Source organism: Lissotriton helveticus, chromosome 11 (assembly GCF_964261635.1).
Source record: "Lissotriton helveticus chromosome 11, aLisHel1.1, whole genome shotgun sequence".
In the NCBI taxonomy this organism is placed as follows: Eukaryota; Metazoa; Chordata; class Amphibia; order Caudata; family Salamandridae; genus Lissotriton; species Lissotriton helveticus.
The window spans coordinates 666,798,702-666,826,298 of record NC_136072.1 but is presented as its reverse complement, the minus strand read 5'-3'; the positions used below and the strand labels follow the sequence as shown (position 1 = coordinate 666,826,298).

Genomic DNA, 27,597 nt, shown 5'->3' with positions numbered 1-27,597 from the left:
GTCAGACCAATTGTTTGTGAACTATGAGCCGATATGTACAGGTTTAGCCATGTCCAAACAATCAATATCGCAATGGAGAGAATCTTGCGTTCCATTATGCTATCTATAGGAGGCTCGCTTAGTATATGGTGCACACATATTTAAGTGAAGCACCGTGCACTAATCGAGGCAACCCTTATGGTGATTTTAGTGGTCTTTGATAACCTTTGAAAGCTCTCAAAGTGGTAGCTATGGAGAGCAGCCTTCAGGCTTATCTTGTAAGAGTGTTAAGCAGCTTGTTGTAGTGTAGGTTAAACACAGTGTATATATAAAGTATGTCTATTTATTACACAACACTCACTAACACATTTGTATATTTCCTACCCGGAGATATAAACACAAATACACAATAATGTAAGAAGCACAAAATACAGTGTTCTCCAGGGGGAGACCAAACCGTATACTAAAAAGTGGAATGCGAACGGTGACCGAAAGTAGGACTTTGTCCAGGAGTCTTAGATGAGCTGGGGACACAAGGAACTACCCATGGTAAGTACCCAGGTACCATACAGAGGCTGTGTGCATAGTGGAAACACAGCTGTGTGGCTAATAGAAGTCAACAGGGAAGTCAGAGTTGCAGTTTTGAAAAAGAAGGACCCTTCCCAGTGGACCTTGAAGAAACCCTGTGGAAGACAGATGGTTGGAGAGTCACGTCACCCATTGATACCCCAGGATACCTACACCAGGGAAGCTGGGTGCATAGGTGTGAAGCAACGTCAGAAACCTTCTCAGACCACAGTGGAGGACTTAAGGAAAGATGCAGCTGGAAAAGACTGGGGAAGACTTCGGTGGAATCCAGCAATGCCAATCGATGTCAGATGGTTCAGAAGGGTTGACATTTACCTTATTGCTGCAGCTGTGAGAGGCCAGGTGATACTGAGGAAGACCAGGGGCCTACATGAGCTGTCCCACATTGGAAGTCCAGAACCAGGGGGTCGGTGTCCGGCGGGACCACCAACAAGCCTTGGCAGCTGCAACTGGGGTGGAAAGCGAAAAAGGAGCAGCATTGGGATCAGCAACATCTAAGGCTCTCACCACAAGCAGGGGAGTCAGAGCAGGCCCAGAGCAAGCAGGGGAGACCACATGAGCAGAAGAAATCTCTCAAGAGGACCCACAGGCAGAAGGCACAGTAGTCTCTAGAGGATCTTGAGCAGCTCACCAAGAAGGAAGGCCCACAGTGGAGAGGATGCAGTGAGGATGCTGTACTTGGCTGGAAGAGATGCTGGAGGCTGGAGCATCTTGTAGCCCAAAGATCTCTGGAGAGCAGAGCCAACAAGCCGTGGCAACGGCAAAGAGGAAAGGTCAGACCTCAAGGGAGTTGCAGAACCATAGCCTATGTTGCTGAGCCTTTCGAAGTCAGTAGGACTTCAGCGACCTCTGACCCTGCTTGCAGGCAGGTCGCTCTCCATGCGGCTGCATGGCTCTGCCTGCATTGTTTTTGCCTAATCTTGTATTTTTCCCCTGTGCCTAACTTGCTTTCTTGCACGGACTTGTTTTTATTCCCCTGTGCCTGTACTTGCTTTCTTGCCCAGACTTGTTTTATTACCCTGTGCCTGTATTTGCTTTCTTGCCCAGACGTGTTTTTATTCCTCTGTGGCTGTACTGGTTTTCTTGCCTAAACTTGTTCTTCCTTCCTGTGCCCAGTTCTCCCGTGGCCCTTGCCTGTTTTTCCTGCTGCTGCGGCCCCCCCTGCAATCCCATTCGCCGCCCGCTCCCGCCTCCCAGCTGTTCCTCCCTCCCACATCCCTTCATAAGGAGGCCGAAGGTGCGCCTAAGGCAAGCCCGTCTGCGCTCGTCCGCGCCTGGACCACGCCCAGTGCCAGGACCCCTGGACCCCGCGAACGCCACCGCTACGATGTAAGAACCCTCCATGCACTCAACACTAGATGATCACACACCTGCTTCCTGGCCGTCCCTTAGCGCACCCACAGAGCTTTCACCTGCCAGAACTGCAGCTTCACAAGCATCCGCCCCACCATGCTGCCGACCAGGAAAGAACCCAACCACCTCTCAACACCCGCTCCATCCGCAAATACGCCGTTGAACTCTGGGACCTACTTGACTCAACCTCCCCAGACGTCGCCTTCCTGACAGAGACCTGGCTGAACCCCGCCTAGGCACCCAACATAGCCATAGCCATCCCGGAAGGCTACAAGATCACCCGCAAGGACCGCACCAACGGAACAGGAGGAGGAATAGCCATCGTCCACAGGAACACTCGCAGAGTCTCAACCAACACCGACGACACCCTCAGCACCACCGAACACCTGCACTTCCAGATCCACACCAACCCCAGCACCACCCTCAGAGGAACCCTCATCTACAGACCCCCCGGACCCTGACCACAGATCAGCGACTCCATTGCCGACTTTGTCAGCACACACACCCTCGCCTCCACGGATTACATCTTCCTCTGGGACTTGAACTTCCACCTCGAGAACAACAACTACACCAACTACACCACCTTGATCGACAACCTAGCCAACCTCGGATTCAGACAACTCGTCACAACACCCACCCACTCCGCCGGTCACACGCTTGACCCAATCTTCTCCGCAAGTCCCCACGTCTCCTTCATCCACACCACCGAACTCCACTGGACCGACCATCGCTGCATCCACTTCACCTTCAAGAAACGCACCACCGCACCGAACAGATGCCTCACCGCTGCTGCAGCAAAGTCACGAAGACCAGCTAACTACCACCCTCGCCCAGAGGCCACCCACCGACCCCGACACCGCCGCCCGCAACCTCAGACAGTGGATTAGCGACTGCGCCACCACCCTCACCCCTATCAAGAAACCCTCCAACAGTCACACCAACAAGAAAGCCAGCTGGTTCACTGAAGATCTCCGGGCCTCCAAGCAAACCTGCCGAAAGCTGGACGAGATCTGGCTCCGTGAACGAACACCGGACAGCCACACAGCCCACAAGAACGCCACCCGCAGACACCATCACCTCATTAGATCCGCCAAAAGGGCCTCCTTCAAAAACCGCCTAGACAACAACGCGCACAACAGCAAAGACCTCTTCAACATCGTGAAGGAACTTTTCAACCCCAGCTCCAAAACCAACGACATCCCACCCTCGCAAGACCTGTGCGACGACGAAACCATCAAAATCATGAACGCCATCCACTCCGGATCTCCGTCAGACCCATGCCCACACCACATCTTCAACAAAGCCAGCACATCCGTCACACCCCATCTCCGGAAAGTCATCAACACCTCCTTTGAGACACCAACCTTCCCAGTGAGCTGAAAGCACGGCAAGAAGAAAAACCTTACTCAAGAAACCCAAAGTGGACCCCAAGGACCTCAAGAACTTCCGGACCATCTCCCTGCTCCCGTTACCGGCAAAGGTCAACGAGAGGACCGCCAACAAACAATTGACCCGTTACCTCGAGGAGAACAACATCCTGGACCCTTCCCAGTCTGGGTTCCGCAGCAACCACAGCACCGAGACTGCCCTCATCACTGCCACCGTTGACATCAAGTCCCTGCTGGACAACGGAGAAACGGCGGCCCTCATCCTCCTGGACCTGTCAGCCGCCTTCAACACGGTCTGCCACCACACACTACGAACACGTCTCCACAACGCCCGGATCCAAGAGAAGGCCCTAGACTGGACCACCTCCTTCCTCTCTGACAGAGCACAGAGCGTCCGCCTTCCCCCCTTCTGCTCCGAACCCACCAAGATCATCTGCGGAGTACCCCAGGGCTCATCCCTCAGCCCAACTCTGTTTAACATCTACATGGCACCGCTCGTCGACGTTGCCCGCCGGCACGACCTCAACATCATCTCCTACGCCGATGACACCCAGCTGATCCTCTCCCTCATCAAGGACCCCTACACCGCCAAAATCAACCTTCATGAAGGATTGAAGGCCCTCGCTGAATGGAAGAGGAACAGCCGACTGAAGCTGAACTCGGACAAGACGGAGGTCCTCATCCTGGAATCCACCCCTTTGGCCTGGGACGACTCCTGGTGGCTGACCGCACTGGAAACTGCTACAACACCCACTGACCACGCACGCAACATAAGGGTCATCCTTGACTTCTACCTCTCCATGACTAAACAGGTCAACGCGGTCTCCTCCTCCTGCTTTAACACCCTCCGCATGCGCCGCAGGATCTACAAGAGAATCCCCACTGAAACAAGAACGGTCACCCAGGCCCTCGTCAGCAGCAGGTTGGACTACAGAAACGCCATCAACGCAGAAGCTTCGGCCAAACTCCTGAGACTGCTACAACGCATCCAGAACGCCTTTGCGCGCCTGATCCTCGATATCCCTTGCCGCAGCCACATCACACCCCACCTGAGAGACCTGCACTAGCTCCCGGTCAACAAGAGGATAACCTTCAAGCTCCTAACCCACTCACACAAGGCACTCCACAACACTGGACCAACGTTCCTCAGCAGACGACTCAGCTTCTACACCCCAACCCACCAGCTCCGCTCAGCTGACCTCGCCCTCACCACAGTCCCTTGCTTCCGAAGAGCGACCTCCGGCAGCAGATCATTCTCCCACCTCGCCGCCAAGACCTGGAACACCCTCCCTATCCACCTACGGCAGACCCAAGACCTGCTGACCTTCAGAAAACTCCTCAAGACCTGGCTTTTTGAGCAGTAGCAGAATTCCCCACCCCATCGCCTTGAGACCCTCACGGGTGAGTAGTGCGCTTTACAAATGATATGATTGATTGATGATTGATTTATTGATGTCAGGAGTGGCAGACCAGTCAGCTTTGTTACTGTTCCTGCAGATGCAGGGGAGTGACTCCTTCACACCACAAGAGATTACTTTTGGTATCCCTGATGCCCACAGGTCTGTTGAAGATCCTGGATGAAGCACAGATACAGACAATGAAGGAGACTTGCAGAACAGCGAGACCGGGAGCAGCAGGAGTTTTCCTTGATGCAATCTTAGTTCCAGGCGAAGTCCTAGTGTCCAGACGGTTGAAGAGTGACTTGGTTTTATTCTTGAATCTTGTCCCATGACGAATCTGAGAACCCACCTACAGGTAAGGGTTGGAACAACTCAAGGGTCCCTCCCAGAGGAGGGACTGGACAGAGGAGAGGATACTCCCATGTCCTTTGTCCAGTTTACACCATAGCGGGAGCCAAGGGCTCAGCTGTACTGGTTCAAACTGGAGTATGAAAGGAGGGCACCAAATGTGCCTTCAAAACAGCCTGGTGGTGCTAGCAAGCGCCCCTACCCTGGCCCAATACCCAAAGTCCTGTCTGGGAGGTGGTCACACCTCCCTCTGATACGAAACCTATTGTTCTACCTTCCCCTGCTTGAGCTTGGCTCAGCAGCAGGAGGCCAGAAGCATGTCTGTGGTCTGCAGCAGCACTAGCTTGCTATCAGACCCTAAAAGGCTGTAACCGGGAGTACAGGGGGTACCCCAAGGGAGCACCCTAGTACCTAGGTTCATACTTCCAACATTGGAATTGGTATTGGATATGATTCCAACATGTTTGATACCAAACATGACCGAGTTCGGTGCAGATACTATTTAGTTAGACGTCTCTTAATGACTGATGTCCACTATATTTTTTTAATTTGGCTGACCTCACATACAAAGCCTGGAGAATCAACTCCAGGGTTTGTAGGGCTGTCCTGCTCATGCAGAGGCACCCTCACACTTGTAACCGAGCAGTCTCACTTGAGGCCTATCCTAGGGTTGACTTATAGATTTTAAGTGTAGTGACCTCAGATATAAGGAAAATTTTATATGTAGTGAGAGGTGCAAGCACCAACTCACACAGGCTGCAATGGCAGCCCTGTAGTTACAGTTTGAGTGGTCTCTCATGGGTGGCACAATACATGCTGCAGCCTATGTGAGACCCCTGGTGTACCTATGCCCCAGGTACCTGAGTGCCATATACTAGGGACTTACAAGTGTATACCAGTAGCCAATTGTGGATGTACAACAGTTCTTACCATGCTCAACTTAGGGAGGAAGCACAGTGACTGGGGTTCTGATTATTAGGATCCCAGTCATACTGGTCAAAAAAACATACTGACTCCAGAAAAAAGTGGAGGTAACCATGAAAGCAGATTCTACTTCCCTTCGCAATCCCTGACACAAGCCACTGTTCCGTGTATATGGAAAACAGCTCATGTTATGGCTATCATGGGGAGAGGAGTTGGCCTAATGGCTAGGGCAGTCGACCTCGAATCTGGGGAACTGGGTTTGAGTCTCGGCAATGACGCTGAACATCCTGTGATTCTGGGCAAATCACTTAATATCCCTGTACCTAACAAAATTGAATGTGTCCTCACATTTTTTTTAAACAGATTTTATTCAGTGTCATCAAATCAGCCAATAGCAGTTCAGTGAGGATCTAGATCTCACGAGGCACATTCGATAAATAGACATATTCATCTATACATAAGAATCTCAGTTCAATGCCCAACAGAAGTCGTCAATCTTCGTCTTGTGCAAGGTGGTGACAGTTCTCTGAGTATAGTTCGGGGTCCTTTGAGTTAGCTAGGTTCTGCATCCCCTTAGTAAACATATGAATGTGTCCTCATGTAATGAAACTGGTGCTATGTAAAGCACTCTGATACCCGATTCGGGTCAAGTTCACGCTATATAAAAACTCTGTAAAAAAATAAAAACCAAACCCAGACCCAAAAGACCCAATTAATTACCGTTCCATATCTCTCCTCCTTCTGCTGGCAAGGTCAACAAACCACTCTCCGCCTACTTGGAGAGCAATAGTTGACTGAACATCTCTCAATTGTGCTTCAGACCCTCCCATGCCACTTAGACTGCTCTACTTGCAGTAATAGACAATATTAGGCGATCTCTGGACGCCGGACACCCTTCCATGTTTATTCTACTTGATCTATCAGCAGCGTTCGATACCATCTTGCAATCCATCCTGGTGCAGCTTCTCCATTAGATAGGTATCCAGAGATCTGCCCTCGACTGGTTGATGGATTTCCTTAAAGATAGGGTCTAAACAGTTTCTATAGGTACGTTCCATTCCAACACTACCTCCTTGGACAAGGGGGTTCCTCGGGGCTCCCCCTTGAGCCCTACACTTTTTAACATCTATGTAGCCCCCTTGGCCCCACTAGTTAAGTCCTTTGGGTTTGAGACATGTTCTTCCGCAGACGTCATCGTGTGTAGGCAAGAGACTGAGAATGTCAAACAGAGACATATCTCCTGCGTGAGAGAGATTGCCATCTGAATGCCCCTCAACTGTCTTCAACTTAATGGGGCAAGACAGAGATCTTTTTGTTTGGCAAAGCTCAGCTAATTTGGATGGAGGATTGGTGGCCAGTAGAACTTGGCCGGCCACATTGCCCAGCAGAACTCCTATGAACCTGGGCATTCTTTTAGATGTGAGTCAACAAGAAGAAGGGGGGGGACCGGGAGCTTGTTATGGTCCAGTGTCCGTGCTCCTCAAATGTTAGCTAGATCATAAGGGACACTGTTCCTGGTGTAGGGTGCGGTGTGTCACCCAACCTGAAAGCGGAGGAGAAGACTAGATTAGGGGAGAGGTAGAGAAAAGGGGGTGAAAAAGAGAGAGAGGCAGATGTTCATCCCCAGTAACAAGGATCCAGTCCCAAAGGGGAGGGCCAAGTCTTGCCTCTTAGTCTTCTCCTCCTCTTTCTCGTTGGGTGACACACCACACCCTACACCAGGAACAGTGTCCCTTATGATCTAGCATACTTTTAGATGACACTTAACTTAGCTTTATTCATCAGCCGCATGAATTATGACGATGTCCTAGACCTTTCCTCTAACTTCTCCCTTTTTTGAAATTGCAAGTTGTCCAAAACAACACGGTCCATATAGTAAACGACCTGTCACCAAGGACCCAGTCAGCCTCTACACTGAGAGCCCTACATTGGCTCCTCATCCATAGGAGACCACTGTTTACACTTCACTACCTGGCCTATAAATCCTCGTCAGGCTCTGGACCAAAAAAGCTTCAGACCAGACTTACACTGTACCTCCCAAACAAGAAGTTGCAATCGAGCAATCAATTACTTTTATGACCCCAGCATATCCGCACTTCTAAATTTGGAGGCCTAGCCTTTTCTTCCCTTGGCCTGCACCACTGGAACAAATCTCCCCTGTTCATCCGAGCGTGCTCAAGTCTATCCAACTTTAAAAAACACCTTAAAACCTGGCTGTTCTAATGCTGCCTATACTTCATCTATCTGCTGATCGAGCACCAAGATGTTCCAACAGGGATGAATCCAGTGCCATATCAAGATCTAAATAATTTAACATAACATAACAAGCCTTTTTTTTTAAAGAAAAATGACCAAACTTGAACCATAACCAATCAGGCGACAATACCTTCTAGAACTCTCCCAATAGAGGCTAAATCCCTCAGATTTTCTACTGTTGGCCATTTGAAGGGAGTCTATCTGAGCTCTGCTCAGCTACATACCAACTAGTATCCCCCTAATAAAATGTGTTTTATTATTATTAGAATGACGAAAACACCTTAAAAAGAAAAAGGCTTTCTGACTCTGTGGCTTTAGTCAAAGAAAATTATCTACTTACAGATACTCCTTTCAAAGATTATATTCTCTTCCTTTACCCTCGTCATAAGGTAAGAGGAAAAGCTGCTTCGTCTAAGGCGCAAGGTACTCCAGACCCTCTCAAACCTCCTTATAAAGACTCATCAAAAGTCTCAGAAACAGTTTAAAAGAGAAACGCAAAGGCCTCTCCTCAGAAACTTTGCTGTCAGGCCCGAACACTCATACTATTTCACCTACAATTCGCTCTTTCTAAGGCGCCATGTCCCGACAGCAAGACCTCAATCTAAGGCCTTTACTACCTTGACGATGCCATTGACGTTATTTACGGCGTCAATAACGACATCATTGACACCTCCACGTCGTCACCCCAACGGAACTACCCTGATTGAAAAGTCAATAGTGGGTTTCGCCAACTTCGGTCTCTATCCATGATGGCCCTTACAATGAGGACAGACCATTTATGTACAGTACATGGTTCCTTTGGGTTCAACATACTATCAGAGCCAAGATTTGAATACCTACATGGCAAAAGAGATCCCCTTGTTGGAGTATCCCTCCTTCGTTGCAGACGGTCGTCGTTTACAGCGGTCATCGGCTGTGGTTGGTGTCGTGTTTGACGGAAATGTCAGGAATCTTCCTCATTGACAACGGTTCGGCGGTAGCGATCTGACTGCGGGCGTCGCTGACGTTCGTTGACGGTCTCATCTATGCCATAAAATATATAGTGGTAGCAAGCGTGGTTATCCAAAGGTGAAGCTATACACCCCTTATTTGATGTACTAATCCCCAAATACTATATACGCATTTACATAGCTACTGGGTGGGATAGAGTCATGTGTATTGATGGAGCAAGGTTTCATACGTAAAGAAACTTGCTCGGATTCAATCCTCGCGAAATAACATGTAACAAATTAACCAACATGTTTTGTAAAATACTAATAATTGCACCACACAATATTTATTTTATGTAGAGGAAGCTTGCATATGTGTTTACTAATCAGTAACCCGAGTGTCCTAAAATGGCCATTGAAAACGCGGGAACTCTTCTGCGCATGCGTCTACTGCATCTACGTAGTATGACGTCTTTGCTTTTGGTGGGAATTCTTTGCAGCTGTGCACTAGCACCTAATATGGCCGCTTCAAAGCTCACATGCTAATGTACATGCTTATGCCTAAACTAAAACCTTGTGTGTCTTGTTAATTATTAATGCTATAGTTAAAGTAAAATAGTGGGATTAGAGTGGAAATTAGTGGTATACAGTGCATTCATTTATTTTTGCATTCTAATGTCTCTCTCTTTGACTTTATTGATAACTCATATTTGGGCCTGATGAGTAACTATATTCACCATCTTGGATTCGCTGTGCATGCGCACTTAAACTTTCCAAGCCTTGAAGTCATTGGCATTGAACCTCCGCCAAGTCTCACTTAACCAGCGATGCGCCTGGGCAACTCACCTCTTGATCCGGAGAGGGGAAGAATAACTGCAAATGTGTTAAACATTGTATATTAAATGAAATAAATGTTGCTGGGTGGAATAAAAAACATGGGAAAAAATATATGGGTGGCAATCTAGCTTAATTAAAATAAGAGAAAATTACTTCATACTGATAGGGTGTGATGACTTCTCCCGTCTTACTGACCAATCAAATAAAGGGAATACACAAATGTGCAACATTGGGGGGTGGTGCATGCCCTGGAAATTGTATAACTAACGTAGGCTTAGTCAGTTAGATTGTCTGACTTGTCACAGACCTGTCACTGGCCCAACCTATGCTGAAGAAGGGCTGGTCGAGCACTCTGAAAGAAGAATCGGGGGTTTTGCTGAAAGAGAAGATTCTGTCCTAGAGAAGGGGAACAAGAGTAGCTACAGAGATTGATGTGACGCTTATGTTACACTTATCGGAGGTTACCTGTCCCATCTTGCACCTGTCCTGAACTGTTGGCTCCTGATTAGTTGGGAGCCCTTTCTTTCCAGCTCTTGGCCAGGGGTTGGTCCTTGCACCATTCTAGGTAAATATAAATCTGTGTGGTATGTCCTTGTACTGTTTCCCTTTTCCATCTTTCCCATGTACCAATGTCTAGAAATGTTACTAAGTCTGTAAAGATGTATGCTTTAATCCTTATTTTCCTACTTGAAAAGTCTTTAGTCGTCCGGTTTTGGTACCTGACTCACAAAATATTGCATAGATAAAGCATTTAAAACTTTCCCGAGTCTGTTGTTATTTATGATAAGGTGAATTGTCATACTATCTATTATTCTAACAGCCAGATCCAATCACCTAAGTGATTAAAATAAGTAAAAGTGACAAGAAATTGGTAAATTATGATGTTCAGGTATAAATTATAAACCTACTGATAGGCAGGAGAAATAGATAACCGGTTTAAGGTGTGTATATTTATGGGCCTAGGTGAGCATAGTATTAGACAAAATATCCTGCACTGGTAATCTCGCGCCATCAGTATTTCTTTGGTATCAGAGCTATGGTTAGGTTTTAGTTAAGATAGTTAGTTAGTTGGGTATTGATTTCTTATTGATTATATGTATTAACTAAAACCCGTTTCTATTGTTTCATGTTGCCTGGAATGCCCCGGGGATATTGAATAGTGGGTGGTAAATGGAAGCCACACTGCAGTGAGGTTACTGGCCTTGATGAAGTAAGTGCAGAAAGTAAAACTTTAAGCACTAATTAGGGATTATTTTTCGTGTAAAAGTGAGAGTGATTGATGGAAAAAGAGTTCGCTGTTGAAACTTTGGTCTTATATCACCTAGAAAGGGTAAGTCTGAAGGAGCAGCATGTTCTTTTTGCTTGTGTGAAGAGTAAACAGAAGAGATTTTACTTGTAGTGTGTGAAGAGTAAATGGAAAAGTTTTACTCGCTGTGAAATAAATTGTCTATTCTTTGAATTTATTCAATCAGGCACAGTAGCGAATGTTTTTATGTTGTTAATTAATGAAATACGTAATTAAAATTTAAAGAAATTGAGTTGTCGTATTACCTTGCAAAGGAGGGGTCAGTCACGGGTGCTGCACTGATGTCCATGAGAGCCGCCCTGGGATTGGTTGAAACAGCGGGTGTGTAGCTGAGATAAATTTGTAAAGGAGGTGAGTTCAGAGAGTGAAACTCATGTCACAGAAAAGCCGCGCAAGCATTAGTTAAAGTGTTCTGTAAATCAAATGTTGATTGGTCATTGAAATAAAAGACGCGCTGTTATTGGAGAAGTATTTCTGAGAAATAAACAATTGATTAAATTGCAAACATAGGAACCCTGGGCGAAGCACTACGCTCGCGTAGTTTGCGAAGTTTGCGCAACTTCGCACTACGCGAGCTGCACGTAGCACAGTGCGAACACGCGTAGTGCAGTGTAGCGTAGTGCAGCGGTAATTTTTTGCTTGTCCGCGGTCCTCAACATCATGTTCTGCCACCGCGAGCAAGCAAAATGACATCCCGGCGAGATTCTCAACGCGGGGAGGTCAGGTTTCTCATTGCGAGTGGTGGCGCATGCTCACGACCGCTCGCGATGAGAAACTACCAGTTCGTGTTGAGAAAGCTGCCGCTCGAGTAAAAATCTACTCGAGCAGCAGAAAACTACAGCTCGCACTGTGCAAGATGCCGTTTTCAATGATTGCACAGTGCCGGATGCTTGTCCACACTGTGCAATCATTGAAAACGCATCTTGCACAGTGCGAACATGCTACTACGCAGCTCGCGTAGTGCTACGTGAAGTTTGCGTAGAGCGAAGTGCACTTCGCGTAGCGCTACTTCGCGAACTACGCCCACCTTTAAAAAATAGGATTTTCAGTGTTAATAGATAGTGGTGATTATATGTGGAGCCCCAATCCAACTATAATAGGGACTCGTTCAGATAGAAGATATATTGGTTTTGCCCACGAACAGTACATTAGAGGAAGGCCGAACAAGATTTAGAGAACATGAATGTGTCAGGAAGAAAATTGCAGATAAAAGAATTATTGTCATTGTTATAGAAATGGGGAGACTTAGATAGATGGAAAGCCAGATGGATAAAGAAAAAGGAAGAGGCACAGGCGAATCGAACGGCTTCTGAATATTTAATGAAAAAAACAAAAAAGGTTGAAAGGTTGTGCTCAATGAGAGAAGTTTCAGGAGGAGGTTATGTGCATGTCCCATGGTCCCGACAGGATATTTTATCGTTCACAAATAACTTCCCAAAGCTTAGAGAAAAATCAGTACAATGGTACAGGCAAGTTGAAAGGTTTGTGAAACTTTCGAAAGTATTGCTAAAAGATTTAGATGGTTTATTTGGTATAGTATTTCCTGCTGACTTATGGACCGAATGTAAAATTTCAGTAGATTGGCCTAATGATGAGTACCCAAGAGATGCATAGACAGGAGCCCAATCAGATGATGTGATGAAAAAATACCATCAGGTAATAACTTATTTGAAGGGAAAGGGAAAGGTTCCCCCAAATGAAACAGATTGGACAAAAATAGACAGAACCACCCAAAATAAAGATGAATCTGTACATGCATATTATGAACGACTTTTGCAGGTATTTAAACATTACAGTGGGTTAGAAAACATTGATAATAAGGACATGACACATTTTATATATTGTTTTGTGTCTGGACTAAATCCAGAAATATCCCAAATGATTAAAGAGCATAAGTTGTGCTGGCAGGCTAAACCTATAGATGAAATCCTGCAGTATGCAAAATACTGTGGGGAGCGACCTGCTTGCAGTCAGGTCGCACCCCACGCTGCTGCACGGCTCTGCCTGCATTGTTTTTGCCTAATCTTGTATTATTCCCCTATGCCTAACTTGCTTTCTTGTCCAGACTATTCCCCTGTGCCTGTACTTTCTCCCTTGCCCAGACTTGTTTTTATTCCCCTGTGCCTGTACTTGCTTTCTTGTCCAGACTTGTTTTTATTCCCCTTTGCCTGTACTTGCTTTCTTGCCCAGACTTCTTTTTATTCCCCTGTGCCTAAACTTGTTTTTCCTTCCTGTGCCCAGTTCTCCTTTGGCCCCCGCCCGTTTTTCCCGCCACTGCGTCCCTGTGGCCCCGCCCCCCTGCAATCCCATTCGCCGACCCGCTTCCGCCTCCCAGCTGCTCCTCTCTCCACCATCCCCTCATATGGAGGTCTTGCAGCGGCCATGGCGCGCCTAAGGCAAGCCCGTCTGCGCCTGGACCGGGCCCAGCGACATGACCCCTGGACCCCGTGAACGCCACAACGCCTGACACCGCTACGATGCCAAAACCCTCCACGCACTCAACACCAGACGATCACACACCTGCTTCCGGGCCGCCCGAAGCGCACCCACGGAGTTTTCACCTGCCGGAACTGCAGCTTCACAAGCATCCACCCCACCATGCTGCCGACCAGGAAAGAACCCAACAACCTCAGATGCATCCTTCTCAACAACCGCTCCACCCGCAAACACCCCATTGAACTCTGGGACCTACTCAACTCAACCTCCCCAGATGTCGCCTTCATGACTGACACCTGGCTGAACCCTGCCTCGACACCCGATGTAGCCATAGCCGTCCCGTAAGGCTACAAGATCACCCGCAGGGACCGCACAAACGGAGCAGGAGGAGGAATCGCCATCGTCCACAGGAACACTCTCTGAGTCTCGACCAACAACGACTACACCCTCAGCACCCCCAAACACCTGCACTTCCAGATCCACACCGACCCCAACACCACTCTCAGAGGAACCCTCGTCTACAGACCCCTCGGACCCCGACCACAGTTCAGCGACTCCATCGCCGACTTCGTCAGCACACACGCCCTCGCCTCCACTACCACCCACAACCTCAGACAGTGGATCAACGACTGCGCTAACACCCTCGCCCCGATCAAGAAACCCTCCAACAGTCACACCAACAAGAAAGCCAGCTGGTTCATTGAAGACCTCCGGGCCTCCAAGCAAACCTGCCGAAAGCTGGAGAAGATCTGGCTCCGTGAACGAACACCGGACAGCTATGCAGCCCACAAGAACGCCACCCGCAGACACAATCATCTCATAAGATCCGCCACAAGGGCCTCCTTCAAAAACCGCCTAGACAACAACGCGCACAACAGCAAAGAGCTTTTCAACATCGTGAAGGAACTCCCTAACCCCAGCTCCAACACCGACGACGTCCCACCCTTGCAAGACCTGTGCGACTCGCTGGCCACCTTCTTCCACCGCAAGATTGCAGACATCCACGACAGCGTCAACGCCACAACCGCCCAACAACAACCTTCGGCCTGCTCACCCCCACGCTCCAGTGCCTGCTGACGCAGCCCCAGCCTCCCGAGGGCCACCGAGCCCACACCAGCTTTTCCCGCCGCCCCAGCCTCCCGAGGGCCGCCAAGCCGGCTCCAGCTTTTCCCGCCGCCCCCCGACAGCCGATTGGCTCGCGCTCCCGCCTCCCCGCAGACCCTCCCGACCGGCTCCCTTCTTAAGGGGAGCCAGAGCAAGCTCCAGGGAGTGACCACTGCGCCTTCGGCCTGGTCACCCCCACGCTCCTGTGCCTGCTGCCGCTGACGCAGCCCCAGCCTCCCGAGGGCCGCCGAGCCCACACCAGCTTTTCCCGCCGCCCCAGCCTCCCGAGGGCCGCCAAGCCGGCTCCAGCTTTTCCCGCCGCCCCAGCCCGTGGCCCCGCCCCCCGACAGCCGATTGGCTCGCGCTCCCGCCTCCCCGCAGACCCTCCCGACCGGCTCCCTTCTTATGACGTCCCCAGAGCGACCGCGCAGCGGACGCGCGCAGCGGGAGCACCGATTGAGCGCCGAAGGTGCGCCAAAGGTAAGCCCGTCTACGCCCGTCCGCGCCCAGCGCCAGGACCCCTGGCCCCCGCAGACCCCAGCCCACCCGCCGGACGTACGACGCCGCCACCCTCAACGCACTCAACGCCGGCCGAACCCCTGGTTGCTACCGAGCCACCCCGAGACGCACCCACGGACCCTTCATCTGCCAGTCCTGCAAGTTCTCCTGCACCCGGACCTGCACTGCACCAGCGTCTACCAAGCAGAACACCAGCAGCAACCACCTGAAGTGCATCCTGCTCAACACCCGCTCCGTCCACAGACACGCCGTCGAGCTCTGGAACCTGCTCGACACAACTTCACCAGACGTCGCCTTCCTCGCGGAAACCTGGATGAACGCCTCCTCAGCGCCCGACATCGCCATCGCCATCCCAGACGGCTACAAGATCATCCGGAGAGACCGCGTCAACCAGACAGGAGGAGGCATCGCCATCATTCACAGGAACACCATCCGCATCACGACCAACACCGACGACACCATCGCACCCGCCGAACACCTGCACTTCCAGATCCACGTCAACCCCAAGACCACCCTCAGAGGCACCCTCATCTACAGACCCCCGGGACCACGCACACAATTCAGCGAGGACATCGCCGACTTCATCAGCCCGCTCGCCCTCCCCTCAGCCGACTACATCCTCCTCGGGGACCTCAACTTCCACCTGGAGAACAACGACGACCGCAACACCACCACCCTGCTGGAAAACCTCGCAAACCTGGGACTCAAGCAGCTGGTGACCACCCCCACCCACCTCGCCGGACACACACTCGACGCCGTCTTCTCATCCAGCATAGACATCGTCTTCAGCCACGCCACAGGACTCCACTGGACGGACCACAGCTGCGTCCACTTCACCTTCAGAAGAACGACGACCCACCACCACCAGCAACAGGTTGCCCGAAGAAGCTGGAACAAGATCACAGCCGACCAGCTCGCCGCTTCCCTGAGTCAGCATCCTCCCGCCAGCTCAGCGAACCCCAGCCAGGCCGCCGACAACCTCACAAAGTGGATCAGCAACTGCGCGGACGAACTCGCCCCTCTGAGGACCCCGCCCAGCAGACCCGGCAGCAAGAAAGCCCCATGGTTCACCGATGAACTCAAGAGCTCCAAGAAGAACTGCCGAGCCCTCGAGAAAGTCTGGAGAAGGGAACAAACACCGGACAACATGACCACCCTCAAGCTTGCCACCCGGAAGCACCACCAACTGATCCGCGCCACCAAGAAAACTGCATTCAAGGACCGACTGTACAACAACTCACACAACTGCAAGGAACTCTTCAACATCGTGAAAGAGCTCTCCAACCCCAACGCCGGAAACAACGACATCACCCCATCGCAAGACCTCTGCAATTCCCTCGCCTCCTACTTCCACAACAAGATTGCGGACATACACAATAGCTTCAGCATTCAACCATCGCACACAACAACCGCTGCAACGCCGCCCACCACCACCCTCCGCGCCTGGACTCCGATCAGCACCGATGACACCGTCCGCATGATGAACTCCATCCACTCCGGATCTCCGACCGACCCCTGCCCTCACCACGTCTTCAACAAGGCCGACGCTGTCATCGCACCCCACCTGCGGGACATCATCAACACCTCCTTCGACACCGCCACCTTCCCGGAGAGCTGGAAGCACGCCGAACTCAGCGCTCTACTAAAGAAACCAACAGCGGACCCCACCGAACTCAAGAACTACCGCCCCATCTCGCTCCTCCCGTTTCCAGCCAAAGTCATCGAGAAGACCGTCAACAAACAGCTGGCCGCCTTCCTCGAGACGAATGGATCCCTCAACCCCTCACAGTCTGGCTTCCGAGCCAACCACAGCACAGAGACCGCCCTCATCGCTGCCACCGACGACATCCGAGCCCTGATGGACAACGAAGAAACAGCGGCCCTCATCCTCCTAGACCTCTCCGCGGCATTCGACACTGTCTGCCACCGCACCCTAGTGCAGCGCCTCAGCAACGTCGGAATTCAGGAGAAGGCACTGGAATGGATCGTCTCCTTCCTCGACGGAAGAACACAGAGAGTCCGTCTACCACCGTACAAGTCAGAGGCCACCGAAGTCATCTGCGGCGTCCCTCAAGGATCCTCGCTGAGCCCCACCCTCTTCAACGTCTACATGAGCCCCCTCGCGCCCATCGCACGCCAACACAACCTGAACATCATCTCCTACGCCGATGACACCCAGCTGATCCTCTCCCTGACCAACGACCCCGCCGCTTCCAGAGCCAACCTTCACGAAGGGATGAAAGATGTAGCCGAGTGGATGACGACCAGCCGCCTGAAACTGAACTCAGACAAGACGGAAGTCCTCATCCTGGGCTCCTCGCCCTCCGCCTGGGACGACTCCTGGTGGCCCCCCGCCCTGGGCACCGCACCCAAACCGACAGACCACGCACGCAACCTGGGCTTCATCCTGGACTCCTCCCTCTCCATGACCAGACAAGTCAACGCCGTCTCCTCGTCATGCTTCAACATCCTGCGCATGCTACGGAAGATCTTCCGGTGGATCCCCACCGAGACCAGGAAGACGGTCACCCAGGCCCTCGTCACCAGCCGACTGGACTACGGCAACGCCCTCTACGCCGGAACCACCGCCAAGCTCCAGAAGAGACTCCAGCGGATCCAGAACGCCTCAGCCAGACTCATCCTCGACATCCCCCGACGCAGCCACATCTCCGGACATCTGAGAGACCTGCACTGGCTCCCCGTCAACAAGAGAATAACCTTCCGTCTCCTCACCCACGCACACAAAGCCCTACACGATCTAGGCCCGAGCTACCTCAACAACCGCATCAACTTCTACGCTCCCAAACGCCACCTCCGATCAGCCAGTCACGCCCTCGCCGCCGTCCCCCGCATCCGAAGAACGACAACAGGAGGAAGGTCCTTCTCCCACCTGGCCGCCAAGACCTGGAACTCCCTCCCTCCCGACCTGCGCCTGACCCAAGACCACCTCTCCTTCAGGAAGAAGCTCAAGACCTGGCTGTTCGAGCAGTAGCAGCACCCCCCCCCCCCCCTAGCGCCTTGAGACCCTCCGGGTAAGTAGTGCGCTCTATAAATGTCCTTGATTGATTGATTGATTGACTAAGACCTCCACCCCCACGACCACCATCCGCACCAACTGCCTGCTCTCCTGGACCAATGACGGCAACACCATCAAGATCATGAACACCATCCACTCCGGATCTCCATCAGACCCATGTCCACACCACATCTTCAACAAAGCCAGCCACCCCAAATCCAGAAAGTCATCAACACCTCCTTTGAGACAGCAACCTTGCCGGAGAGCTGGAATCATGCTGAGATCAACGCCTTACTCAAGAAACCCAAGGCCGACCCCAAGGACCTCAAGAACTTCCGGCCCATCTCCCAGCTACTGTTCCCGGCAAAGGTCCTCGAGAAGACCGTCAACAAACAACTGACCCACTACCTCGAGGGGAACAACATCCTGGACCCTTCCCAGTCTGGGTTCCGCAGCAACCACAGCACCAAGACTGCCCTCATCGCCGCCACCGATGACATCAAGTCCCTGCTGGACAATGGAGAAACTTTGACCCTCATCCTCCTGGACCTGTCAGCCTCCTTCGACACGGTTTGCCACCACACACTACGAACACGCCACCAGAATGCCCCCCTTCCGCTCCGAAGCCACCGAGATCATCTGCGGTGTACCCCAGGGCTCATCCCCCAGCCCAACTCTGTTTAACATCTACTTGGCACCGCTCGCCCACGTCGCCCGTTGGCACAACCTCAACATCATTTCTTATGCCGGCAACACCCAGCTGATCCTCTCCCTCACCAAGGACCCCCACACCGCCAAAACCAACCTTCACGAAGGAATGAATACAATCGCTGAATGGATGATGAACAGCCGACTGAAGTTGAACTCGGACAAGATGGAGGCCCTCATCCTCGGATCCACCCTTTCGGCCTGGGACGACTCCTGGTGGCCGACCACACTGGGAACCGCTCCAACACCCACCGACCACGCATGTAACCTAGGGGTCATCCTCGACTCCACCCTCTCTATGACTAAACAGGTCAATGCCGTCTCCTCCTCCTTCTTCAACACCCTCTGCATGCTCTGCAGGATGTACAAGTGGATCCCCACTGAAACCAGAAGAACGGTCACCCAGGCCCTTGTCAGCAGCAGGTTGGACTACGGAAACGCCCTCTACGCAGGAGCCTCTGCCTAACTCCTGAGACGGCTCCAACACATCCAGAACGCCTCTGCACACCTGATCCTTGACATCCCTCGCCGCAGCCACATCACACCCCACCTAAGAGACCTGCACTGGCTCCCGGTCAACAAGAGGATAACCTTCCAGCTCCTCACCAACACACAAAAGGCACTCCACAACACTGGACCAACGTACCTCCACAGGCGACTCAGCTTCTACACCCCCACCCGCCAGCTCCGCTCTGCCGACCTTGCCCTTGCCACAGTCCCCTGCATCTGAAGAGCATCCTCAGGCAGCATATCACTCTCCCACCTTGCCGCCAAGACCTGGAACACCCTCCCCATCCACCTACGGCAGACCCAAGATCTGCTGACGTTCAGAAAACTCCTAAAGACCTGGCTTTTCGAGCAGTAGCAGCATTCCCCACCCCAGCGCCTTGAGACCCTCACGGGTGAGTAGTGCGCTTTACAAATGATATGATTGATTGATTGATGAGATTGATAACAGGCGAAGGAAATTAGAAGAAAAAGTAATGTGGGCTCAAGTTAAATTAGCAGAACAACAGCAACTTCAGTTAAGTCAACAGGCAAATAATCAAGGAAGAGGGGTAGGTCACGGTGAGAACAGTGGGGGCAAATCCAGAGGGAGAATGAGCAAAGAAGAAGCTAAGAAAAAGTTTCCCTTTTCACTGGTGTGGAAAATTGGGGCATTGGAAAAACAAGTGTAATAATAATGTCCAAACTCAAAATTTAAATCCGCAGACAAAGAATGAGGTTTAAATGAGACTGCCGTAACAGGTAATACAGAATCCATTGCCACCTGCCCCTATACCAGAGTTTGTGAGTCAAGCCAAGTACAGTGTGGACACTGGATTCTGGGAGGGAAGTGGTAAGAAAAACTCGGTAACTCCACAGTTTCTTTTACAGGACACATTTTTTGATGAGGGTGATTATTGACAGTGCCTAAGAGGGGGGAAAAAGAATGCATACTTGGCTCATCCTTTTTTGCAATAGATCATTCAGGCCCTTACATTGAAGTTAAGGTTGAAGGAAATTACATCACCTTCTTGCTAGACACTGGTGCTACCCGTTCTACTGTGAGAACAGCAGATGTCCTAAACCAACCCCTATCGGGAGAAGCAATCCAAGTAGTGGGTGTTTCTAGTAAACAGAGTAGGACCCCTATTACCGAACCAATTGAGGTATGTATTGGCAACTTTAAAGAAATGCATACATTTGTCGTCTGTGACTCAAATCCTGTAAACTTGCTAGGAAGAGATTTATTGTGCAAAATGAATTGTACAATCTTTTGCACACCCGATGGTGTCGCAATTTAAACTACTGATGAAGATGGGGTGTACAAAATCATGTTAGCCAGACAGGGAACTGCAATAAATGAGACAACTAAATGGATGACCCAAAATGAATTACCTGAAGAAATCCAAAATACTGTAAATCCTGAAGAGTGGGATTTTACCGGAAAAGAAGTAGGTCTAATGGCAAATGTAAACCCGCTAAAGATGACTGTTAAAGAAGGTGCAGTTTACCCAAATACCTGACAATACAAAATGAGCCCAGAAATAAAAGCAGGTGTTACATCAGAAATTGAACGTTTGGTTGAATAAGGCATATTAAAAGAAATAATAAGCAGTCCTTGTAATTCACCTATAATTGGCATAAGAAAAACAAACGGTAAATATAGGGTGGTCCAAGACTTATGTAAAACAAATAAAATTGTTGTACCATGTTGTCCAATAGTCCCAAATCCAGCTGTGATCTTATTTCAGATACCATGGAGTACAGGATGAATCACTGTAATCGATTTGACAGTCAGTTTTTATTTTCATTTAATCGTTGAATCATTTAATCATTGAATCGTGTTCCTCAAGGGTACACAGAATCAGATTTTCAAAAAATGTTTGAATCTTTGGTGCTGCCTAGACAGCCTGTCTTGGTGCAGTACATCGACGACTTATTAGGTGCGCCAAAAACTCGAAACGACTGCAATTGTTGATTCCTTTCCATTACTGAATCATTTGGCTGAAGGAGGACATAAAGTGTCACCTGAGAAATTTCAATGTTGTACTACTTTAGTTAAATATTTGGGACACCAAATAGAAAGAGGGGTCAGAAGAGTAACCTCAGAAAGAATCAAAATAATCAGATTTATGAAGTTACCCCAAAGTTGTAGGATATTGCAGGCTGTGGATTTTGGGATTTGCAGTGCTAGCAAAACCATTCATCCAATTAATGAAGAAAAGAGTAAAGAATCCAGTCAAATGGGATGATGAAAGCATGACAGCTTTTGTGAAATTACGTAACTGTCTATTTGAAGCCCCTGCATTAGGTATGCCAGATTATTCCAAAGAGTTTGCATTATTCTGTGATGCAAGGGACACTTGTGCTCTTTCAGTCCTAACACAGACACATGGCCTAATGCAAAGTCCTGTGGCATATTTTTCTGCCACTTTGGACCTAGTAGCATCTGCATTACCAGGGTGCTTAAAATCTGTAGCTGCTACTTGCATGAGTCTGGAACAGAGCGAATCCATTGTAATGGGACACCCTGGTACAGTGTATGTTCCACATGCAGTCGTGACCTTGCTGACGTGAACTCGCACACAGTACCTTACTCCCAGTCGGCTGACTAAGAATGAACAAGTTATTCTAGGTGCAAAAAATGTGACAATAGTCAGATTTACTGTTTTGAACCCTGCAACCTTGTTACCTGATTCTCACTTTGATGAAATAAAAGATTATGTCGAACATTATTGTCTCGACCTCACTGAATGCAGTACTAAACCACGCCCAGACATACAGGAAGAAACTTTAAAAGATCCAGAACATGAGCTGTTTGTAGATGGCTCATGTATGCGTCATGAGGAAGGAGGTTTGAGTGCTGCGTATGCTGTGTGTACATTGGCTGGAATTGTCGAAGCATCCTATTTGCCAGGAGTCAAGTCTGCACAAATAGTCAAATTGATATCCCTAATCAAAGCTTGTAAAATTTGGAAAAATTGGAGAATAACCATTTACAATGACAGTCAGTATGGTTACGGGGTTGTGCATGACTTTGGCCAACTCAGGATGCAGAGGGATTTCATGTCTTCTTCAGGAACACCTATTAAAAATAGACATTTTGTAAAAGAATAAATTGAAGCAATTCAATTACCAAAAGAAGTGGCGGTGATCAAGTGTGCTGCTCACCAATCTGGAAACGATAAAGTGACAGCTGGTAATCGTTATGCTGACCAAGTTGCCCAACATTGTGCAAAACACAAAATAGCAGTAAACAAGAAAAAAACGATGGATGTAGAATCAGCTGCCAACTTATGTTAATAGGGGGCATAGCAACATGGGAGGACGTTAGAGATTTACAAAATGAAGCAGAACCAAAAGAGAAGGAAGAATAGGAGTAAATAGGGTGTCAGAGAAGAACAGATGATGGTGTAATAGTTTACCTAGATGGAAGACCCGTTTTACCTGACTATATGCTTGCACCTATGGCTAGAATGTACCATGGGGACACACGCACAGGCAGATATGCAATGATAAGACTATTTAGACAGGATTAGTTTAACGTAAGGTTCAGGAACATTTCTGAGAGTCTTTGCCAGAGATGCTTAATTTGTCAACAAATTAATCTAGGAAGGAAAACTGTAGTTTGTCTTGGAAAGATTGGAAAAGCATAGGGTCCATTCATAAGACTCCAGATTGATTTCATTCAGTTGCCCGCATGTCGAGGATTGAAATATGTCCTTGTCATTGTATGTTTATTTTCAAAGTGGCTGTAAGCGTACCCAACCAGGAAAAATGACAGTTTAACTGTGGCCAAACTCCTGTTGAGGGAACTCATTCCCAGATTCGGATTTCCAGTAGGACTCACGCAGCGCGGGACGCGCTAGTAGATCACTCACCACTTGCTGCTTTTCTTCCTGCTTGCCCGGTTGTTTGCGAGTGTTTCTGGCCATAGTCCTGTGCTGCACACTTCTGGAGGGGCGCTCTTGCGGTAGCTGGAAGCCGCTACTTGCCGCCATCCTCAACTCTGTGACAAGGGAGGACTACATGACCCAGAAGCCCCGGCGGGTTGAGGCATCATAGACCTGCGCCAGGAGGCGCATAAAGCCCAGCAAGACTCACGGAAATAGGCTGGGCTGGGCAACCCCTCCAACTTCTCCCCTACAAACTCTGGTCACAAGGTACTGTTGTGTAACATTGAGCCGATTTTGGCTGACTCTTGACATTTTTGTGGGTGTTATATCCTAAGCACAAGGTCAAAGGAGGAAGGTCAACTCAAAAAGGCCTATATACATTTTCCTACTTTATAGAGATAATGGGGAAACGCGTACGTGGGGGCAGCAAACAAGTAGCAGTCCCGCCTAAAAGCAATTCTAAACCCACCTCAATAGATAGGATGCTGGAGAAAGCATTGGGGGCAGTGGCAACAGAAACAGAGCGGACAGAGAGGGGTCTATCTATTACCCCTAATCTGGAAATTTCAATTCCAGCCACTACTCCCACTCCTGAGTCTAGGTCTCGAGCCTCAGAGTACTCCCACATCTCACCTGCATCGATAGAAGGAGTACCCCAAGAGTCACCCAAAGCTGGGTCTAAAAAACAGCTGGTCAGAAATGTAAAAGCCAAACCTAAGCCGACAACCAAACAGCCAGTTAGTCGCAAAAAACATCCCCAGACTATTCAACCCAGAGGTGCAAGCGAACGTATTTGTATAGAGGACCCTACAGGCCCTAAAATCGAACAGCCGGGGTGGGTTACAACCTTAGTGTCTAACCTTCATGCCCAAATGAGAATTATCGTAAGAGAAGAGATTGGTTTTCTAACTGAGAAAGTAGATGGGTTAGCACTAAACCTGAAACAATGGGTAAAATCTAGGGAGTCAACTAGGGATAACAATAGTTTAATAACATCTCATGCCAGCAGGACGAAAGGGCTAATCCTGTGGCAACTTCCCATTTAAAATCCAAAGAAAATCCATCGGCAGGAAATTCCAGCAGCATTCAGTCAGTAAGGGAACAGGCCGGAATTAGACCTCTTACTGAGCCCACCCTGGCAATAAACATTAGTTCTCCCCAGTCTAAAAACAAAGAGGCTACACAGAAAAATTTCAGCACTGAGGTACAAGCTCCCCGCTTGCCACTGGAATGCAAAGAAAGTACCTGTGTCCCTCTTGCTATAAATTTACCCCCTGCAGCAACCCCGTATGTAGCGATTTTAGCTGGGGTCCCTTGTCTAAGAAAAGGTTTAATGGAATCTCACCAAGAACTGAAGAACAAAACTGTACATTGGCTTGTGAATAACAGCAACTTCGGTAACGAAGATTTATCGGAGATCCTTACAACAAGAAGGGTGGGATGGATAGGAGGATGTAACAAGAGTATACAAGGTGATTGCATTATAGTTAAATTTAGAAACTCATATATATATCCCAGAGAGTCCTTAGCCCAGAGCTTGGGAGAATCAGGGGCGGAATTCAATTGCTTCCCCTGGGCTACTTTTATCCACCAAATAGGCCGCAACTGTATGACCAATTACAAGGGAGGGGGTGGCGACGGCCCACTAACAGTTCTAACAACTGTGAACCATTTAACCAAACTCCACATTGGCTTAACCTGCTTGATTTTAATATCCCTATTGCAAATAGATTCAGCCCCCTAGAAGCAGTCGACTGACTAAAAGAACCAACCTCATGTAATGAAGAGGGTGCATGTGAAGTCTCTTTAAAACAGAAGATCGAGGGCAAAGAGGCAGATCTCTGTAGAGAGGAGGATGTAACCACTGGATGCATGAGCGGCTCTAGTGGTAGTACTAATCCACATACCGTAAGCGAGTATGCCCAACATGGAAACCCCAACTGTTTAACATCTATCGTGCCCATGGGGAGCGAGGATAATGGACAACAACAAGTATCGACTAATCTCCCCTTGCCAAAGAACTCCACTTGCAGTAGTCAGACAACTCAGGTTTTGTCATGGAACATAGCGGGCATATGTAATAAATTGAATGACCCAGATTGGGTACTTTTTATTAATCAATTTGAGGTCTGTATGTTTCAAGAAACCTGGGCAAGAGGGGAGATAACAAATCCAAGATATGCATCTTTTTGTATTCCTGCAATAACTGGGGGTCTGGGGAGACCATCAGGGGGTCTTATTATATGGATAGGGGTACATCTTGGATGCTGGGCCGTACAAGTTGATACAGGATCCTTAGATATTCTGTGTGTCCAACTGCGGTTCCCTAATAAGCCACCAGTTGTCTTAATAAACCTATACTCCAGACCCACTTTACGAGGGAAAGAATCTAGTACGATAGATGACTTGTCTACATTCTTATGCTCTATTGAACCGAATCATATGGTGTTAATTGGCGGGGACTTAAACTGCCATTTTGAACCACTTGAGGGTCTGCGCTCAGTAGATTCATATGATGAGGACAAATCGCTGGAAATACCTGAGTCTAGATGTCCTGAAGTTAAAAAATGGACCCCCCTGGTGATACAGCTGAATTGTTTGGCCTTAAAACATTCCCTAAGAGCGTGTAACGGACGGTCAGTCTCCGATACATCAAACGGTTGCACATTTTATTGCAAGGATAGGGTTTTTTTATTAGATTATATTCTAATAAATTGTAACTTTTGGAATATGATGATTGATTTTAAAATAAAAACTCGAAAAGATAGTGACCACCATGCGCTATCACTAGATTTAAAACCTTTGAACCCGACCAATGTGTTCCCCACAACTCCATGTGATTCGAGGCTGACTGTCACCAACTGCAGGAGGAAAGTTCGGTGGACTGACTTCCTTCAATCACAGGACAGGATGAGCAGTCTCTATCATGCACTCATTCCTCTGCTTGAAGAGATGTCTGATATGATTATGCACCCTAGAGATGCCGCTACCTTGGAAGCGGTAGAGACGAACTACGCGAAGTTAAGAGAAGTCACTCTGATTTTTTTTTCCCAAACAAAACCATGAGACCCCTTAAGCCATTATCTCATCCGTGGTTCAATAACTCATGTCGCAAGGCCAAAAGAAAACTCGTATCCTCAATCAAAGCCAATAATCGCGAGCTAACCAAAAACTCAAGGAAGGCATATAAATTAGCACTTAGAAAAGCTAAACAAAGATGGGAAAGGGAAACCTGGGATTCGCTGAAAAAAGCTCTCGGGGAGAGAGATATGAGGGTATTTTGGGGCATCGTAAATACAGGCTCATCTGGACCGAAAGAGGCAATTGAATCGAATTTGGCTGAAGAGGTATGGAGGGAGCACTTTGAATCCCTCTATGCGGAAGAAAATAGCTCTGAGCGAGAACCTTCTGTCAGTTGTCAGGTGGGAGTGGTTTCTCCCGAAAGTACTGGGATATCCACATCCTACCAAGTAGATAACACATCCTTAAGTATAAGTCCTTAGTAAATCGAGTCCGCGCTGGCAAAAATAGCATCCGGCAAAGCCCCAGGCTTGGACAAGATTCCAGGGGACTTATATAGGAGTGAGGCATCTATATGGACTCCGTACCTTTGTGTCCTCTTCAATGCCATGCTGGGTGGTATGAAGATACCCTCTAGTTTGTTGGGAGCAGAGATAATTCCCATCTTCAAAAAAGGTTCCCCACTCCTTCCAACCAACTACAGGCCAATCAGCCTTATAGACATACCCCAACATTATTTTGCAAGAGTATTGCTAGCAAGGCTACAATCCTGGATTGGGGAAAATGAGGTATTATCTTTTCTTCAGGCTGGATTTAGGGAAAAGCTGTCGACCCTTGATCAAGTCTTAAGACTGCAGCTACTACATTGGAAAACTGTTAGCCTAGAGGGGGGCAGCTTATACCTAATTTTTGTCGACCTAAGGTCGGCATTCGATCTGGTGCCGCGGGAAAAACTTTGGTCAGTTATTGGATCAATGGGTGTCACGCCCTATCTAGTCGAACTCCTCAGGCATCTTCACCAAGACAATTTTGCCCAAATAAGATATGGCAGAGAGGGAAAACTCACCGCCGCAATACCAGTCAAACGCGGCGTACGACAGGGC

General features: G+C 49.0%; 1 protein-coding gene and 1 long non-coding RNA gene across 5 annotated transcripts in view; one reads left to right on the top strand and one right to left on the bottom strand.

Moving 5' to 3' along the window:
• Positions 1–27,597, top strand: part of LOC144791749 (disintegrin and metalloproteinase domain-containing protein 28-like) — a 3,662,699-nt gene that overhangs the window by 444,903 nt on the left and 3,190,199 nt on the right. The window lies entirely within an intron of this gene.
• Positions 1–27,597, bottom strand: part of LOC144791065 (uncharacterized) — a 53,917-nt gene that overhangs the window by 146 nt on the left and 26,174 nt on the right. The window contains exons 2-3 of the long non-coding RNA XR_013602290.1: positions 11,554–11,637; positions 9,077–9,259 (exon numbers count right to left, since the gene is read on the bottom strand). This is a non-coding gene — a long non-coding RNA (uncharacterized LOC144791065). The remainder of the gene's footprint in view (positions 1–9,076; positions 9,260–11,553; positions 11,638–27,597) is intronic.